The 18234-nt window shown below is 41.0% G+C and overlaps 1 long non-coding RNA gene across 1 annotated transcript in view; it reads right to left on the reverse strand.

The window, feature by feature from the left end:
• Nucleotides 1–18234, reverse strand: part of LOC112628661 — a 61311-nt gene that overhangs the window by 14859 nt on the left and 28218 nt on the right. The window contains exons 2-5 of the long non-coding RNA XR_003120458.1: nt 9321–9475; nt 7324–7415; nt 3998–4131; nt 1520–1677 (exon numbers count right to left, since the gene is read on the reverse strand). This is a non-coding gene — a long non-coding RNA (uncharacterized LOC112628661). The remainder of the gene's footprint in view (nt 1–1519; nt 1678–3997; nt 4132–7323; nt 7416–9320; nt 9476–18234) is intronic.

Below are 18234 nucleotides of genomic sequence, written 5' to 3' on the forward strand. Positions count from 1 at the left end.
TAGATGAAAATATCAGAATCCCATAGACACTGCTCCATTAAAGACGAATATGAGGTAAGGATGCAAGGCTATTCCACAAAATTCCCTGCAGGGATCAGTGCCAGGATACAAGGAGTCTCTGCCCCTAGATCTCTGCCATCTCTTCCTCTGCTTCTTACTGTCTCCTCTACTCATCTCTTGCAAACCACCTTCTCCACTACAGCTTTAGCTTTCAAGGTACAAATTCTAATCCCCTGTTGATACGGTTTGGCTGTGTCCCCACCCAAATCTCACCTTCAATTGTAATAATCCCCATGTATCAAGGGAGGGGCCAGGTGAAGATAATTGAATCATGGGAACAGTCTCCCCCATACTGTTCTCCTGATAGTGAATAAGTCTCATGAGTTCTGATGGTTTTATAAAGGGGGCCTCCCCTGCACAAACTCTCTTGCCTGCTGCCGTGTAAGACATACCTTTGCTTCCCCTTTACCTTCTGCCATGACTGTGAGGCCTCCCCAGCCATATGGAACTGTGAGTCCATTAAACCTCTTTCCTTGACAGATTACCCAGTCTTGGGTATGTCTTTATTAGCAGCATGAGAATAGACTAATACATATGCCAATGTGCTATTATAGCACCAGTCCTGCATACAATCTAATTCAATCCCAGGGAAAGAGCAGGGACTAGTCCAGCTGGGCCAGATGTCCATGCCTGTTCCAATCAGCTGGGACCAGGGAATAGAGTTCTATAGAACTGGTTCAGTAAAATAGGAAGTAGCTTGGAGGAAAGCACTGACCATCTAAGTGGTAAGGCAAATTTTTGGATATAAAAACCATAATTAGAAAGAAAAACGATGAGAAAGGCCCACATTAAGTTGTTAACAATGTTTCTGTCTACAGTGGCTTTTTTTTTTCTTTCTTATTTTTGCTTGTCTGCGTGTTCTAAATTTTCTAAAGTGGACATATATCACTTTATACTAAGAGGATAAAAGAGATCTAACCTACATGGGGCTTAAAAATGAATATCCCTCGGCCAGGCACAGTGGCTCATGCCTGCAATCCTAGCATATTGGGAGGCCAAGGCAGGCATCCACTTGAGGCCAGAAGTTTGAGACCAGCTTGGCCAATGTAGCTAAAAATATTTGTATTTTTAGTAGAAAAAATACAAAATTTTTAGAGTTTAGTAGAATAATACAAGAATTTTTTGTAGAAAAAATTTAGTAGAAAAATACAAAAATTTTCTACTAAAAATACAAAAATATTCTACTAAAAATGCAAAAATTAGCTGGGTGTCATGGCACAAGCCTGTAATCCCAGCTACTCAGGAGGCTGAGGCACAAGAATCACTTGAACCTGGGAGGCAGAGGTTGCAATGAGCCGAGATTGCACCACTGCACTCCGATTGGGGCAACAGAGCAAAACTCCGTCTCAAAACAAAACAAAACAAAACAGAAACAAAGAATGAGTGCTATTAGGAGACTAAAGGCCCAAATCAAGATTAAAGGTAATTTCAGTGATGATGGAATATAGTAAATGCTTACCAAAGAAAGGTTAGCAGTTGAACAGCAAACCCCACCTCAAAGCCCTTGGATTGGAGCAAGCTTCATCATGAAGATCTCAAAGCTGTATCTGGTGGAGATGTCGGGCATTGTGGCACCAGGGCCCACCATCCCATTACACTGTGCTGGACAACTGGCTCCTGGGATAAGACAAGTCAGAGCAGAGAAGGGCGTGAGTCACGTGGAACATAAGATAGGATTTGAGGAGGCAAGAGACAGTGGCCATAAAGAAGGAAAACAAGATGAAAATGTATATTTCAAGTAGTTGACTGAGGAATGAGACAAGGGCAGAGACAAGTTCACTGGTCTGAAAAATGGCAACGGAGTAGCAAGTAAGCAGGGAAGGAGAAGGGGAATTGAATCTTTTTCTTTTTCTTTTTTAATTTCTTGCTCTGTCACCAGGCCGGAGTGCAGTGGTGCGATCTCAGCTCACTGCAACCTCTGCCTCCTGGATTCAAGCGATTGTCCTGCCTCAGCCTCCCGAGTAGCTGGGATTACAGGTGCCCATGACCACACCCAGCTAAATTTTTGTATTTTTAGTAGCAACCGGATTTCACCGTGTTAGCCAGGATGGTCTTGAATCTCCTGACCTTGTGATTCTCTCTCCTCGGCCTCCCAAAGTACCGGGATTACAGGCGTGAGCCACCGTGCCCGGTCCAAATCTTTTTAATGCACAGAAAGGATAAAGTCACAGCAGAAGAACAAAAAAGGGAAGGTTTTTGGACCATTGCAGAATGATGTAATTGAAATAAAGGACAGTTGGTCATACCAAGGCAGGGCAGAGGAGGATAAATAAATCATGAGCACAGTCATAGGAGTTTGAATAAGGCAAGTAAGCACTCCCACTCCACAGTGAGGGAACCTCAGCCACTGCTGTCCTCTTTTCCTTCAAAGCTCTCCAAATGATCAGTAGCCACAGGCCTTCCCAAGTACACTGTGTCTGTGACGTATACGAATGTGAGGGTTCATCTTGTATCCACTTGGTACACGTTCTTCTATCACCTCACTCACCTGGTGAATGGGTATTTATTTTATTACTTTTCACAGAATACTTAATTAACTTTGATAGCTCCAACAAGATTGGAGATTGGAAGCTCCTGGAGATCAAGAGGCTGAGAGTAGCTGACACTATGATTGGACACTTTAGCAGTTTTAAGACATGTCCACGAGTTCTTTAACACTCCTCACATCCAGAGGAGGTATCTAAATGCCCTGCCCTTGAATCTGAGCTGACCTTAGCGATTGGTGCACAATAGAAAAGGTGACTTGGTAGGTCAAAAATGATCATTTGGGCCAGGTACAGTGGCTCATGCCTGTAATGACAGCACTTTGGGAGGCCGAGGTGGGCAGATCATTTGAGGTCAGGAGTGTGAGACCAACCTGGGCAACATGTTGAAACCCCATATCTACTAAGAATACAAAAATTAGCCAGGCATGGTGGCGGGCACCTGTAATCCCAGCTACTCCAGAGGTTGAGGCAAGAGAATCGCTTGAACCTGGGAGTTGGAGGTTGCAGTGAGCTGAGATCATGCCACTGCACTCCAGCCTGGGCAACAGAGTGAGACTCCATCTCAAGAAAAAAAAAAAAAAAGGATCATTCAGCCTCAACCTTACTCTCTTGGGACACTCATCTTTGGAGTCCTGAGTGGCCACGTAAGAAGTGCAAGGATGAGATGCTGTGAGGAAGTTCGGATTATGTGGAGTGACCCCGTGCAGGGGTTCTAATTGACAGCCCCAGCTGAGCGGTTGCAGCCATGGCCAGCATCAACCAGCAGACACGTGAGTGAGGCAGCCTCAGTGATGACTCCAGCCTTGGCCACCAGCAGACCTCATCCTTATCTTCAAGAAAGACTGTCTGGGAACCACCCAGCTGATCCCCGTCAACACTCAAAACAATGACAGATCATCATAACTTGATTATTGTGGTTTTAAGTTAATAAATTTCAGGTGGATCTGTCATGCAGAAATAGATAACTGGATTAGATAGAGTTGGTTCTCAATACATTTCTATTAAATTTCAACCAATAGCAGAAAAGAGAAGGCAACATTGTCTCTTGATTTTTTTCTCCCTTTTTGTCTAACTCCCTGCTATTTTGTTCCTTGGTCAGTCTCTCCTTATATCCTCTCTCTCTCTCTCTCTCTCTCTCTCACTTTTTTTCTCTCTCTCTCTCTGCAAATTCATAATTCTCCCCTTTTTTTTGTGGCCATGGAAGCTGGAGAAAACAGAACTGCCATCCAGATAGCCAGGGCTCTCTCTATATATCTATAAAAGGCCTCTGTTTTCTCTCTTTTGGCATAAGGAAACTCAATTCCTTTGTTTTTAACTGCTCCCATTTCTCTGTTCTGTACTGACTTTATTCCTCCTTCCTGAATGATCTTTGAGTCTTCTGTGTACTTTTTAGGTTGTAAAACAAAGAACAAGACACCCTACCCCAGTGATGATCTTGGCTATAACATTACCCTCATCTGGAAAGCGCTGTTATTTTTGGCCACCTTCAGATCTTCATGTAGCTGTTCCACCCCTCTGCTGCAGGAGCTCCAACTCACTTCCCCAGGCAGTCCAGGGGGTCTGCAGACAGCAGCTGCATCAGGAGCTTGAGTGGGAAGACAGCAAGCCGGGTGGTCAGAAGAATCTCTGTGAGGATGCGGCTTCAAATGAAGCAGTGTAGGCGGGAATGCATGAACCCTGTGGCCTGGAGGCTGCCTGGCTCGCCTGGAGTGACTCATAGAATGGTCGCTGAGCAGCTGATAAAGTATGGAGGCTGAGGGAGACCCAGAAACTGGACCGGAAATCTTCCCCCACCCCCAATGTGAAAGGACATCTGTTCCAGCTGCATTGCCCCTCAGAGGTAGCCTGACCACCACCTGAGAGTGTTGCCCTGGGGCAAGCCTAGGTGGGCACACATCGACCGGTTCACACCCTTGCTCAAACACACAGCATCGTGCATGAGCACAGAGCTGCTTGGCAGAAAGAGGAGGAATCCAGCCCCCAGGAATGGCAAACACGTTGTGAAAAGGACCACGGGCAGGGTTGGCCGGGTGAACTAGCAGCAGGCCAGGCAATATCATCTCAGGTCAAGGAGAAAGCTCCATGGCCAAAAATAGCCACCCTTCCCAGTTGCCACAGTGTCTAAAATTATACCATTGGAGATTTATTCCTTTGCGCACCTCACCTTTGCTGGGGGCGGGTCCGGGGAGGACCCATGAAATGTCTTCACATTAAGGTGCAAAAGGCCTGGCAGCTCCACAGAGTTCTTTGGGGGTGGGAAAGGAGGGCGGTGTTGAAAGGGCAGAACAAGGCAGAGGAAGTGCTCGGAAGGCACAGCATTGGGCAGCTTCTCCTATTTCAGAGTTTTACCCTGAAGGAGCCTAGCTGGCAGCTACCTCATAAAACTGAGGCCTAAGCAATTTGCCAGTGAATTTGAACCATGCATGTAAACAATTCTAATAATTTATTCCTTGAAATGTTTCCTATAATACATTATTATGCAGAGCTGCACATGCCTGTACTTCAAATTGCCTAAAAGGGGGGCGGGGGGGGGGGAACCATACATTAAGGGACAATTAAAAAGAATAACAAGAGGCAACATGAGGAAACAGTGTATGCATATGCCAGTCAGGCTGGAACACAGAGGCTGCTGAAGGCAGCCAGGCAGCCCATTGCAACCAAAGGCTCGGTTTCTGGGGGAAGATTCCCTCGGAAATTCAGGCAAGGACTGTCTTTATAGGTAGAAGTTTGGATAACCTGACCCCAGAAGATTAAGCAGTAAACAAAATAAAAGCAAACAATCACTATTCGAAAGTCACATCCAGTCCACTGCATCAATACACAACAGCTCCATTGTCAAAGTTCGTAAGACGTAGACAAGAATTTCAGAAAGGTAAGTCCATCCTGCTTAAGCCACCTCTGAGACAGAAAGCTAAGTCTCATGGATGCCCTGGTGGGCTTTAGGCAGGGGCAGGGATAAAATAGGGAATGGAACATGAGGAAGGGAGATAGGGAAGAATGAAAGAGCAGAGCCTGACAGTGGGAACAGCTGGTTCCCTCAAGAATAACCACACCTCTACACCATTTGGCAGTTTAAAAAGAATTTCCACATTAACTTTGCCTTCAAACCTCCAACTCCTGTGAAAGAAGGAAGTTTACTCTCATTTTTATAAAGGAGGGTTCTTTGGATTAGAGCAATTAGGTAACTTGCCCAAGGCCGCACAGCTGGCAAGCTGGGGACCATGGTCAGGTCTTGAAACCCAGTCTAACTAACTACAGCCCCTGCTTTGTTTATTCCCACAGTGTTGGGAGTTATAGAACACAGGGATTCAAGAAATGATCCTCCTGAATCTACTGAATAAATTCCTGGTGATTTTAGTAACTAAGGCCTTCCTTCTCAACCTTAATTCATTTATGCACTCAACAAATAATGATTGAGCCTCAAAAACTACTGGGCATTGTTCCAGAGCTGGAGTTCACCTTCATGGAGATTTCACATAGGGGGCTCCTTGACGGCTGATGGCAACTGTCCCCTTTTCAGAGAGCCACTCCCTGACTGTGCAATGCAAATTGGCTCCAGCCACTCTTTCAGTCTTCCCATAATACTTATTACCATCTGAAACCATGTGGTTCATAGATTTATTCACTACACTACTGCTTATCTCCTTCTCTAGAAAAGTAAGTCCTTCAGAAAAATGACCCAGTCTTATTTGAAGCTGACTCTCCAAAATTAGAACAGTTCCTGTACATAATAGATGCTCAATAAATATTTGTCCAATAAATGACATTGAATACCAAGGAAAGCTTTTTACCAGTGCCCATTATGTTCACAAAATTGTGTGAGACTACTTACATAAATCATTTCATTTAATCAAGATTATATATGCCAAAACAGGAAATATATGAGGAAAATAGGGTTTTAATATTAGTGAAGAAACTGCTTGGAAGAAATAAGGGTCAATTTGAAATGTTTCTATACTGTGCCACTTAATGCAACAACAAGGACTATTTTGTGACATTAAAAGGCAACAAATTTAAAACCAAGAAAAGGAAATACTTTTTAAAGCAGCGTATAATCTACCTGTGGAATTCGGTGCCGCAGGATATTATTGAGGCAAATAGTCTAGCAAGATTCAAGAAAGGATTAGACATTTATATGAATAGGAATAATATTGGCAGTTATACTAACTGGGTTGAAAAGTTACAAGGCATGTCCGTCCTGGGCTCCAGGGCATAGCTGTTCACCAGCTGGAGTGAGGAAGGAATGTCCCCCTGGGATGGAGCATTGCAGAACTGGCCAGATGCACAATGGCTCGTATTTTTGCCATCTTCTGTAACACAGGCAGGGACCACTGCCAAGGGGAAGTTTCTAGAGTAGATGGACCAATGACCTCTAAACGTGGTGTTTCTGTCTTCTCCTTGAACAGTCCTGAATAGGAGATGGAGGTTGCATGTAAAGTCTTTTGGGATTCGTACCTGAGAATTTTTCAGTTTCAGAAAACAGTAATGGTAAAAACAACTTCCCTCTTCCTAATGACGAAAATATTACATGGAATGAAATCATGCCCTGCCTGTAATCTTATTAGCAGCATAGCCAATAGTGCCAGGAGGCTGCCTGAGCGCCTCCAAACTTCAATGCATCGGAGTCCTTGTAGAATCTCATACAAGGACATCATCTACCCATGTTTTACATCCATCTATCACTGTGCCTTATGCATACGTGCTTAACACAGGTGTTTAACGAAAATGCATTTCTGCAGATGTGAAAAAAAAGCCTCTCATAATGCCGTCCACTCACCGAGCGAAGCTTCTCTCTTTATTACAGAGTCAATCACACTGCCAGGCACAACCTTTGATTCTTGGTGATGTATGCCATGCATTTTTTTCATTCTAACATGAAAAATCCAAAAGGTAGTTGTTAGCTATGTAACGAAATACAAGTGTTCACAAAGGTGTGGTATCGTATTAATGAAAACATCAAAACTAAATTATGCATTTCACTTGCTTACTTTATCAACCTCAGTTTGCCAGGTGTAGGCAACACTCTGAAGAAACTGTATCAGTATTTAAATTATTAGAGATACAGGCCAGGTGTGGTGGCTTATGCCTGGAATCCCAGCACTTTGAGAGGCCCAGGCAGGTGAACCAGTTGAGGTCAGGAATTCAAGATGACCAGCCTGGCCAACATAGTGAAATCTCTGTCTCTACTAAAAATAGAAAAATTAGCCGGGCATGATGGTGTGCGCCTGTAGTCCCAGATACTTGGGAGGCTGAGGAAGGAGAATGGCTTGATCCTGGGAGGCAAAAGTTGCAGTGAGCCAAGATCACGACATTACACTCCAGCCTGGGTGAGAGAGTGAGACTCTGTCTCCAAAAAAAAAAAAAAAAAAAATTTATTAGAGAAAGACTTTCCCCAAACTGAGGTATAAAGAACATTCTGCAAGCCAAAACAGAAAGAGAAATTTTAGTTTAAATCTTAAACCAGCAATATATCTGAAATTTTCAAAGTTTCCTGAAAAAAGAAGATTAAATTAAAATATATAAAGCAAAATGTTGTATAAATGTTAATATATGTGTTTTTCTGGAGAGAGAGAAAGAGAAACCATAGATTCCATTAATATCTTCAGCTATGTTCTCACACAATGTAAGTTAAGAAAGTTAAGAAAGACTAATCTAGGTCCCAGTCCAAAAGAAAATTCTCACCTAAGTCTGGACAAAGTCCTTTCAAAGTCTTCGCAACTACATGTAAGACTAGTTCCCTTGAAGTTTCCTTAAATTAGCGGAATAATATCAATTAGATTCTCTTGGTCGAAAATTATTCATATAGGGCTTAATTCCCATCCAGAGGGGGAAAAAAAACCTTAAAACATTTAAGTGTCGAAGGCTACCTGTTATTTCATTAACTGGTTGCAAATAAGTTTTTTTAGGTTTGGCTATTTTCTCAGTCTATGCTTTCCTAGTTATTTTTTCATGTGGTTATTGTAAGAGAAGAGCTTATCTGATTTTTGTTTGTTAGTGTGGGTTTTTGTTGTTGTTGTTGTTGTTAATGTTTATTTTTTACTTATAACCATATATTATGAGGAATGATAAGGTGTTATAAATTAATAGTACAAGCTCTGTAATCAATTAGGATGGGTTGAAATCTCACACCAGGCTCCAAATGAAACAATTAGCCTCCCCAGGCCTCTCTTTTTTAATCTGTAAAATGGAGATATAATAATATTTACCACACAAAGTCTGTGTACAAAATAAATGAGACAATGCCTATAAAACATGTGGCATTGTGCTTGTCATATATTAAGTGGATGATAAATATTACCTAATAGTATGTATATTTTGCCTATGTATTTATAAGCATTAAGAGTGCATATCCTGTTTCCTTATTATCACATAGTTATCTTGCATTTTTATGGGCCCTTGATACACACTGCAAATGAATTTCCAAAAGGGTTTTGCTAATATATCCTATCATAGCAATATGACAGTGTCAGTTTTACCACTCCTTGGTTAAAAATGGGAATTACTATCAACCAGGAATAAAAGAAAAAGACCAAAAAAACACAAACAAAAACAAACAAACAAAAAAAAAACGCGGGAAAAGAAAGGAAGGCAAGAAAGAAAAGATAACTTAAAAAAATTTTTAATGTGTACATGTAAGCTTTTGTGTTTCTATATCTAGGAAAAGAAATCTGTGAATGGTCGAATTTCCATTTGACATCAGCCAGTTTCTTTCCAGAGACTTTCTCAAAGTGTTGTACTTCATCTTTCAAAACGCCTCATCCTACAGTCACACACCTTGTAGTTTTCCGGCTGAGTGGACTCACAGAAGGGAACCGTGGTTTCGTGGTTCTCTGCCAGATGTCCAGTGGTCCCACGAAGGCCAGAGATTCAACTGCCTGCCACCCTTGTGAAGATGTTGCATACAAGACGATTCCCAGAGGAACTGGGACCTGGTGAGGCCAATATACAAATATTTTCTTGTAAGGTAGGATAATGCAGAATGAAACAGCCCGCATCTGACCACAAGTCATGGGAGGTGTAACCCAAGGAGGCTTATCACCTGAGCTCTGAAAGGGATAATCTGAGAGGAACAGTTGGTTTGTGCAGCTTTTCAAGAGACTTAAATAATACCTGGTTTTGTGGGAAGAGAAAGAAGAAAAGAAAAGAAAGAAAAAGAACAGGCATGGTGGCTCACGCCTGTAATCCCAGCACTTTGGGAGGCCAAGGCAAGCAGATCACTCCTGACCAGGAGTTCAAGATCAGCCTGGCCAACATGGTGAAATCCCATCTCTACTAAAAATACAAAAAATTAGCTGGGCGTGGTGGCAGGCACCTGTAATCCCAGCTACTTGGGAGGATGAGGCAGGAGAATTACTTTAAATGGGGAGGTGGAGGTTGTGGTGAGCCGAGATCATGCCACTGCACTCCAGTCTGGACAACAGAGCAAGACCCTGTCTCAAAAAAAAAAGAAAAAAAAAGGAGAAAAAGAAAAAGAAAGCAAGAAAACACTTTAGTTGTGGGTACTGGATTTACTGCATGTCAAAGTGGGGAGATTGACAGTGTTGACTTGGAAATATTCTAATTCTAGGCAGCCAAATGGAGGCTTTTCCTCACCCCCTCCACACCAACATCTGGCAGGCCCCCTCTTTCTTTTAAAACAGTTCCTGAGGAGGCCCCAAATTCATCTGATGTCTGTATGATTACTGTTCCAATAAGAAAACTGTGACCTCCCTGTTTTTTGTTTTGTTTTGTTTTTTGAGATGGAGTCTCCCTCTGTTGCCCAGGCTGGAGTTCAGTGGCATGATCTTGGCTCACTGCAACCTCTGCCTCTTGGGTTCAGGCAATTCTCCTGCCTCAGCCTCCCGAGTAGCTGGGACTACAGGCATGCTCCACCACCAAGCCTGGCTAATTTTTTTATTTTAAGTAGAGATGGAGTTTCACCACGTTGGCCAGGATGGTCTCGATCTCTTGACCTCATGATCCACCTGCCTCAGCCTCCCAAAGCCTCCCTGCTTATTCACACAAATCCCCAGATGAGAACTCTCTTCCAGGTGGACATGATTTATAGGGCTAATTCAACAGCTTCTCCTACCTTAGTTACCATGAAGGACTCACATTAAAATGCTTAGAAAAGATTAGAGTTGGGCTCTTTTGACATTTGCTCGTAGTGTGGATTATCAGCTATAGTCCTGAATCTGGTGCTGGCTAAAGAGGTTGAGAGGATTTGCACTCCAAGATAGGACCACTGGCATGACCTTTTTCCTTGGCTCTGTGGTCAAGACACCCACTGCCCCACTTACTACCTGAGTGACACCTCTCTAGACCTCTGCCGCCTAATCCAGTACAAGCAGATAGTCACACCTGCCTTGCAGAGTTATTGTGAGGGAAGCACCAGCTTCTGGTACATGGGAGATTTTATTTATACATGAACATATATATGCGTGCATACACATAGATATGTACTTCAGTTTTTGAAAATCATCTCCATCTTTATAGCTCACAAGGTGATTTTTGAAAAGTCAATCAAGAAAAGAAGAAAAAAACCATTTTCCTCTCCAACAAGAAAAAGCAATTAAACGTCAAATATTAACTGTTCCGGGGAGTGAATTTTTTTAATGGGTTAAAGGCTTGGCCATTATAGACCTCCAATATGTAATTTCTAAGAAAGGACCAGGTAATATATTTTTTTAAATTAAGTGGAAGACAAAATGCTGGAACCAGTGAATCCATTCAGAAAGCACTTTTTTATCCATTTTCAGTAGCTTCCCAATTGCATCATGCCTTTTAAGAGGCCCAATTTGTTTAACAGCATTTTATTTTAAACCTTTACTGGTGAAAAGCATTGATTTATGATAGGGCTGATTAAAGCAATGGTGTCTTAAGCAATAATGATTTCAATTATAGGACTTTCACCAACGTGCATTATTCTGATTTGCTCTCCATTCTTGCCACATTTTTATACACAAAGGAAAGTGTAGGGATAGGTGATGTAATTTTGAAAAGTCCCTGGACAAATTTAATATCAGAAAGGAATATATAGACAGATGGACTGGTGTACCTTTTTTGATTATGTGAATGTATTGTATTTTAATATGCTCTGATAAACTCTTCAACAGCTCCCTGATGAGCTCCTACTTGGTATCATTAGGGTTATTTAGTGCTTGGATTCGGCTCAATTCCCACTGGAGCCACACTGAGGTTGTAGAAATGTTCACACTACAGATTCACGCCAAGCCTAGCACTTAGAATCTTCTCTTTTTGTGAAGCTGGAGAAAACAATTAAGCTCACACTTAGATCTTTAACTTGTTCAAAGCCAACACCATAGAAAGGCATACTAGGCTCACGTGGTGGCTCGCGCCTGTAATCCCAGCACTTTGGGAGGCCAAGACAGGTAGATCACTTGAGGTCTAGAGTTCGAGACAAGCCTGGCCAACACAGTGAAACCCTGTCTCTACTAAAAATACAAAAGTTAGGCAGATGTGGTGGTGGGCACCTGTAATACCAGCTACTCGGGAGGTTGAGGCATGAAAATCGCTTGAACCCGGGAGGTGGAGGTTGCAGTGAGCTCATGCCCCTGCATGTAGAGACATGGCGAAACCCTGTCTCTACAACAAATACAAAAATTAGATGGGGATGGTGGTGCTAGTTCCAGTTACATGGGAGTCTGAGGTGGAAGGATTGCTTGAGCCTCAGGACATAGAATCCGCAGTGAACGATGATCTCACCACTGCACCCTAGCCTGAGCGACAGAGTGAGACACTGTCTCAAAAAAAAAAGAAAAAAAGAAAAAATGTGAAGTCAGCCTGGAGTCATATGCCACAGAATTCAGTGTATCCATCTAAATCTAATTCAGAATGCAACCTAACGTGGTGGGGCGGGGTGGGGGGGCAGTGCAGGGGGCAATCTATCACATTTATTAATAATGGCAACCTGTGAAGGAGCCCTTCCTAATGGGGGCTGCTATTCCTAATAGTCACTATGCACGGCTGTTGACCAAATAGTGCCACAACTTCAGAATTTAGAAATTCATATTGTTATGCAAAGTTGAAGGTTCTTGATTTTAAAGGGTGGATAAACACTGGCCCAATTCAGCCTGCAGGCTGCCTGCACAATGCTCACTAGTTGTTGTACAACTGGCCAATCAAGTTATTGAACAAGATAGGCCCAAAACAGCACCATGCTCTGCAAGAACCTTTTTAAAAATTATCAAAGTATTTCAGTTCATCTACTGTGCAAACATTTAGTGGGAATCTATTATGTGGTAAGAACCATGAGTGGAGTACTGGGAACGAAAAAAAAGAATAATATCAATTAGCCCTCAAGGCGATGACAGTCTATCACTTACATATATGAACTAGGAAAGATTTTGGGCTAAAAAACTAAGGAGAAATTCAGTCTAACATTGAGTCCCAATCCATCATGTTTATTTTTAGTTAAGAACCTCCTTTGTTACCCTTTAGGTAAATTAGTTTGTCCCTATGCTCTGCTTTAAAGCATCATTTTAATTTCAGAGCTATGTCCTGTGAATACCAAAGTCCATGTAGGATATATCCCTCTTAAAATCCCCAACAGCAATTGGAAGGGAAAATTCCAATCACACCTTGATAGAATTTTTCTCCATCAAATCAACTTTACAGATTTCTTCATTAGGCACTGATACTAACTGAGCCCTCGCATGATTTAAATCTAGCTTTTAATCTCAGCTATTCTATGCTGCTGTAGTTTTTATGAGAACTGACCAGCAAATGCTTTATGCTTTAATCTCTCTGGAAAATCACCTTAATAATTTCCTAAACTTTTTTGGGGGGAATAGAAGTCCCAAGATGCAAATGAAGGCATTGAGGTCCAGCTATTAGAATTTGTGGTTTAGCACTTGAAAAATTATGTGCCAAATTGCTTTACAGAAGAAAATCAGATCAAAGTTAAGATTCTGTTCAAACTTTGTCATTATTTCTCAGACTCCCTTTTTAAATGCCTTAAACGTGCCTCCATTGAAATGTATATGAACTTTTTCCCTCTTCCTTTCAATATGTTGTTGCCATTCTTTTCCTTCTCTGATGGCACTGCCTGAAGAAAAAGCTCTCACACATCACCACTGTAGGCAGGATATGGAAACAGCCAAAACAGGTGGTGCACTGTGCTAAGAATCGGCCTTGAATTGATTTAAACACAGCATTTGATACATTCTCTACCTTAATAAGAGGCAATTACAGGAGACCTCATTTCCTTCGTTGCATGAAAGTCCCAGCCAAACTTGAGTGTACAGTTCCCTTTTCCTTCCTCTTCTTCTCAGCCCATCCCCATGAAGTTCTTCCCAGAGAGCATTAAATCATAGGTAATGTGCTCTACCTGCTCTGGACACTGGATTTTGTAAAGCACTGGAAACTTTTTATTTGCTTTACAGGGATGACCATTCTCCTAAGGTCATTGACTTTCTTAATTAGAAGCTACTTTGGGGCTGAGCACAGTGGCTCACGCTTGTAATCCCAGCACTTTAGGAGGCCAAGGCGGGTAGATCACGAGGTCAGGAGTTCAAGACCAGCCTGGCCAAGATGGTGAAATCCTGTCTCTACTAAAAATACAAAAATTAACTGGGTGTGGTGGTGGACGGCTGTAATCCCAGTTGCTCGGGAGGCTGAGGCTTGAACCCGGGAGGCGGGGGTTGCGGTGAGCCAAGATGGCACCACTGCACTCTAGCCTGGGTGACAGAGTGAGACTCCATCTCAAAAAAAAAAAAGAAGAAGAAGCTACTTTGACAATTCTCCTCCAAACCCTTTATATGACAAGTAAAGGAGAAAAGCATGGGAGAAATGAAGTTACCTGCCCAGAGTCACACAGCCAGGTCCTGTGACTTCGTGGTCTAGCCCTCTCTCCACCTCCTCTCTCTGCCATCGAAGGAATAACAGTTCTCAAATTGGAGTTTTATGTAGGCCTCACAATCAACACTAACTTATTATGAAACTACAAATGAGCCCTTGTTTTATGCCAAGTGCCATGCCCATCTTCAGAGACTCAATAATGAACCAGAAGCATTCTAATTCTGATCCAATCCTGACCTGCTAATGACTCTTCCTCACTGAACTGCTTAACAGAATCACTCCTGGCTGAACATCACACAGAGTGTGAATGTGGAGAGGAAACAGAACTTTCATCTCAACTCCTCCTCATTTTACAAAAGAGAACACTGAGGCCCCCAGAGGTCTTAAGAGTGAGTTCATGTTAGAGGTAGGCCTAGAACCCACAGTGCTGACCACCCAGTGAAACTCTTTTCACTTCAGTACATTCATCTAATTCAGAATGCATCTATCATGGGGCCCATTCTATCACATTTATTATACAAATGTCCTTTGTCATCTTTCAGGTAAGTTTGTTTCTCCCTATGGTCTGCTTTGAAGCTCCATTTTAACTTGAGAACTAGTTCTTTAACTGCCAACATCTACATAAGATACATTCACATTAAAATCTCCAACAGCAATAGGATGATGGTCCCTGGGACCCAGAGGTTAGGCACCTATGCGATGGAACTACAATGATTAACAATGTGCCCAGCAATAGCACACACTCATACCTCTGAAAGATTCAGGGCTGATCTGAGGAAGTGGTATCATAAGCTGTGGTCAACAGAAATACTATGATGAGTGTTTGGAGTGTCCTCATACTAATGTAATGTTTGGACTCAAAACAGATATACTTAAAATACTAGCTACAGTTTGTATATTTTTTCAATGATCTTGCAATTCAATCATGTTGGATAATTTCAGCTGAAACTACAGATGGAAACTGGACCTGTTAAAGAGGGAGTTAGATCTTCTATTTTTTTTTAAAATGTGATCTTCCAGTAAGCGGCCTCTGGACATAACTACAGAAAATTAACACAATAAGTAAAGCATTATAGAACAGCTATTAACTGATTATGATAATAAAAACCAAATGGGGGCCTTAATTCTGCCCCTCTGGGAAAGCAGGACAGATAAAATAAACAACAGGGGAAAAAAAAGCATGGAATAAAGGATAATTGATTTTAAACAATAACACAGATACCTCCCATTATGTTTCAAAAAAATACAGATCTCTATCTTCATTTGGGGAATGATAGGGGTAAATTCTCATTTCACCTCATTAAGACTTAAGTTTGATACTAATAGGGGTGCTTTCCAGGCTAACAAATTGGAAAAATTAAGGGGTGCTGACAAGGAGGTTCTTAAATGCCAGGCACATGGCTATAATGACTAAATTTACTGTTTTACCAAAATTAGGAGCCCTTCCGGTCTCCCTCAGAGGAAGACAGAATCTAAACATTCACAGTTCATGTTCCATCAGGGTGGGACAGGAAGTAGGATCCAATAAAGTCAGCAGTCAAGGCAAAGGCCAACCCTGACAGAGGAGAAAAGAGAAGACAGGGTTTCCACTACCTTGGGCAGAGGCTGGGGAACCCTTTAATGGCACCCCAAGTACAGTAATGCCTGTTGGCTAAATCCTAAACTTCTTGAGCATGTTTGGGGTTAGTTCTATGTAGAAATTCATACTAAAGTCTTCATTTGTTATCTAAAACATGGCCGATGTTCCTGCCTTCAAACCTGGCCAGAACCTAACAGCTTCTCTTTTAAGTGCCTGCTTTGGTGCCAAGTGTCCAACTAGATGCTTTCCAGAAGTTGTCTCTGATTTTTACATTATCCTTGCAGGGGAAAGATGCTCAATTTAGAGTTGAGAAAATGGAAAATCAAGGTGATATACAGATGTGTTTGAGGTCTCACGGTTTTTAAGCCGTGGCTCATCCCAAAGGCCACCTCTACTTGGAGAGGTTCACCATTCCACCTCTCCACATGTAACCAAACACTCTTGCTAAACATTGCTGTTTTTCCCCCTCAGTCTATTTTCATATATTGTTCTAACCAGTCTAACCCATGGAACCAATTCTTTTTGCATGGCACATGCAAAATCCAAGTTATTTTTACTTTTCCCTGGCAGAAAGCCAGCATAATTCAAATGAAATAACCATTTCTATGTGAGAAAAAAGTTTAGCATTTCCTAAAATGGAAAAATAAAAACTCGTATGCAAGACACTAACTTTTAAGGTGGCAGAAAATAGTGAGGTAGTTTCTTATGATTTGCTAAATAAATCAAGGGTGATTCCAATTTTTATTGTTTTGGTCCAAGAATTGAAGAAGAGTTCTCCTACAGTGAACCATGGGTGTTATGACTCAAAAAGAAGCCATCAGTAGATAAGTAATGAGGCTGTATGTATAGAGACAGAACATTCTTGTATACAAAAAGGGTAAGACTTATTCAGCACTGAGCAGGGAGGACTGGGACCCATACATTGGGACTAGGGTACAGAAGGTTCAGAAGTGGAGACTGAAAGTTGAAGTCAAAAAAGCATTTAAGGGCAAGAGCTTATCAAAAATACAGTGTATTTGTAGCAGTGAAATATTAAAAGCCTTCCTAATGAAGAATCTTTTTAAATAATTTGGAAGTTCTAATCCTTTGCAATAAGACAGGAAAAATAAAGAAATTACATAATTTTGGGAAAGGAACAGAATGATCATTATTTGCAGATAATAATATTATCTACCTAGATGATTCAAGAGAATCAAATTGACAAATTATTTGAATAAGAAACCAGTAAAGTGGCAAATATGAAATAAAAGTGCTTAAAATGCTTTAAAAAAATGTTGCTCAGCAAAGTCATGAAATTGAATAGGGAAATTGCATGCACAATAGCACTGAATAAATGTGAGATTGTATTGAGAAACTACCTGATGGAACTACAACTTTACAGAAGTTCATATGAAAAGATTGATGAGAAAGCATGGTTTATTTCCACATGAGAAAACCCAGTTTTAAAAAGACCTTTAATCCACACACATTAATCTATAAATTGTATTCTCACTCTCTCTTTTTTGTTTTTTGTTTTTTTTAATCAGAATCTTTCTCTGTTGCCCAGGGTGAACTGCAGTGACTATATCATGGTTCACTGAAGCCTTAAACTCCTAGTCTCAAGTGATCCTCCCACTTCAGTCTTCCAAAGAGCTGGGATTATAGGTGTAAGCCACCGTGCTTGACTTAAATTGTATTTTCTAACATTTAAATTTGAAACTTGATGCATTCTTATGGAATAACTAATAAGAAAGCATCATCCAGAATACCACTCTTAAAGAGGGAGAGCTTACTTTACTAGACATAAAAACATATTCTTAAATTACAACAATAAAAAGGGAGAATTTTGACAAAAATGATGGAGACAAAAAGATAATAAAATAAACATGAAAACACAGAAACAGGCCCAAGAGCATACATTTGGATCAATAAGGAAAATAAATTTTATTAAATAGATTCTTATTACCATGACCAAAAAAAAAATTCCAGATAAATAAGAGATTTAAATGTTTCTATAAATAAAAGGAGCCACAAAAGCACTAGTAGAAAATATTGGTTAATACTGATTTTACTCCGGGATGGGCAAAGCCTTTTAAAACATAAAGCAGAAGGAAGAATAAAGGAAAATATTTAGTACTTAAATTCATCAACATATCCATTAACAATTAAAAACCAAATGACAAAATGGAGAAAATGTTTGCAATATATGATAGTGAGAGAGTTAATAAACTTAATGTGTAAAAAACTTTTATAATTTAATAGAAATTTTTTTTTTTTTTTTTTTTTTTTTTTTTTTTTTTTTTTTTTTTTTTTTTGTGGGGGTTTTGGTTT

This window comes from Theropithecus gelada, chromosome 7b, assembly GCF_003255815.1.
Source record: "Theropithecus gelada isolate Dixy chromosome 7b, Tgel_1.0, whole genome shotgun sequence".
Taxonomy (NCBI): Eukaryota; Metazoa; Chordata; class Mammalia; order Primates; family Cercopithecidae; genus Theropithecus; species Theropithecus gelada.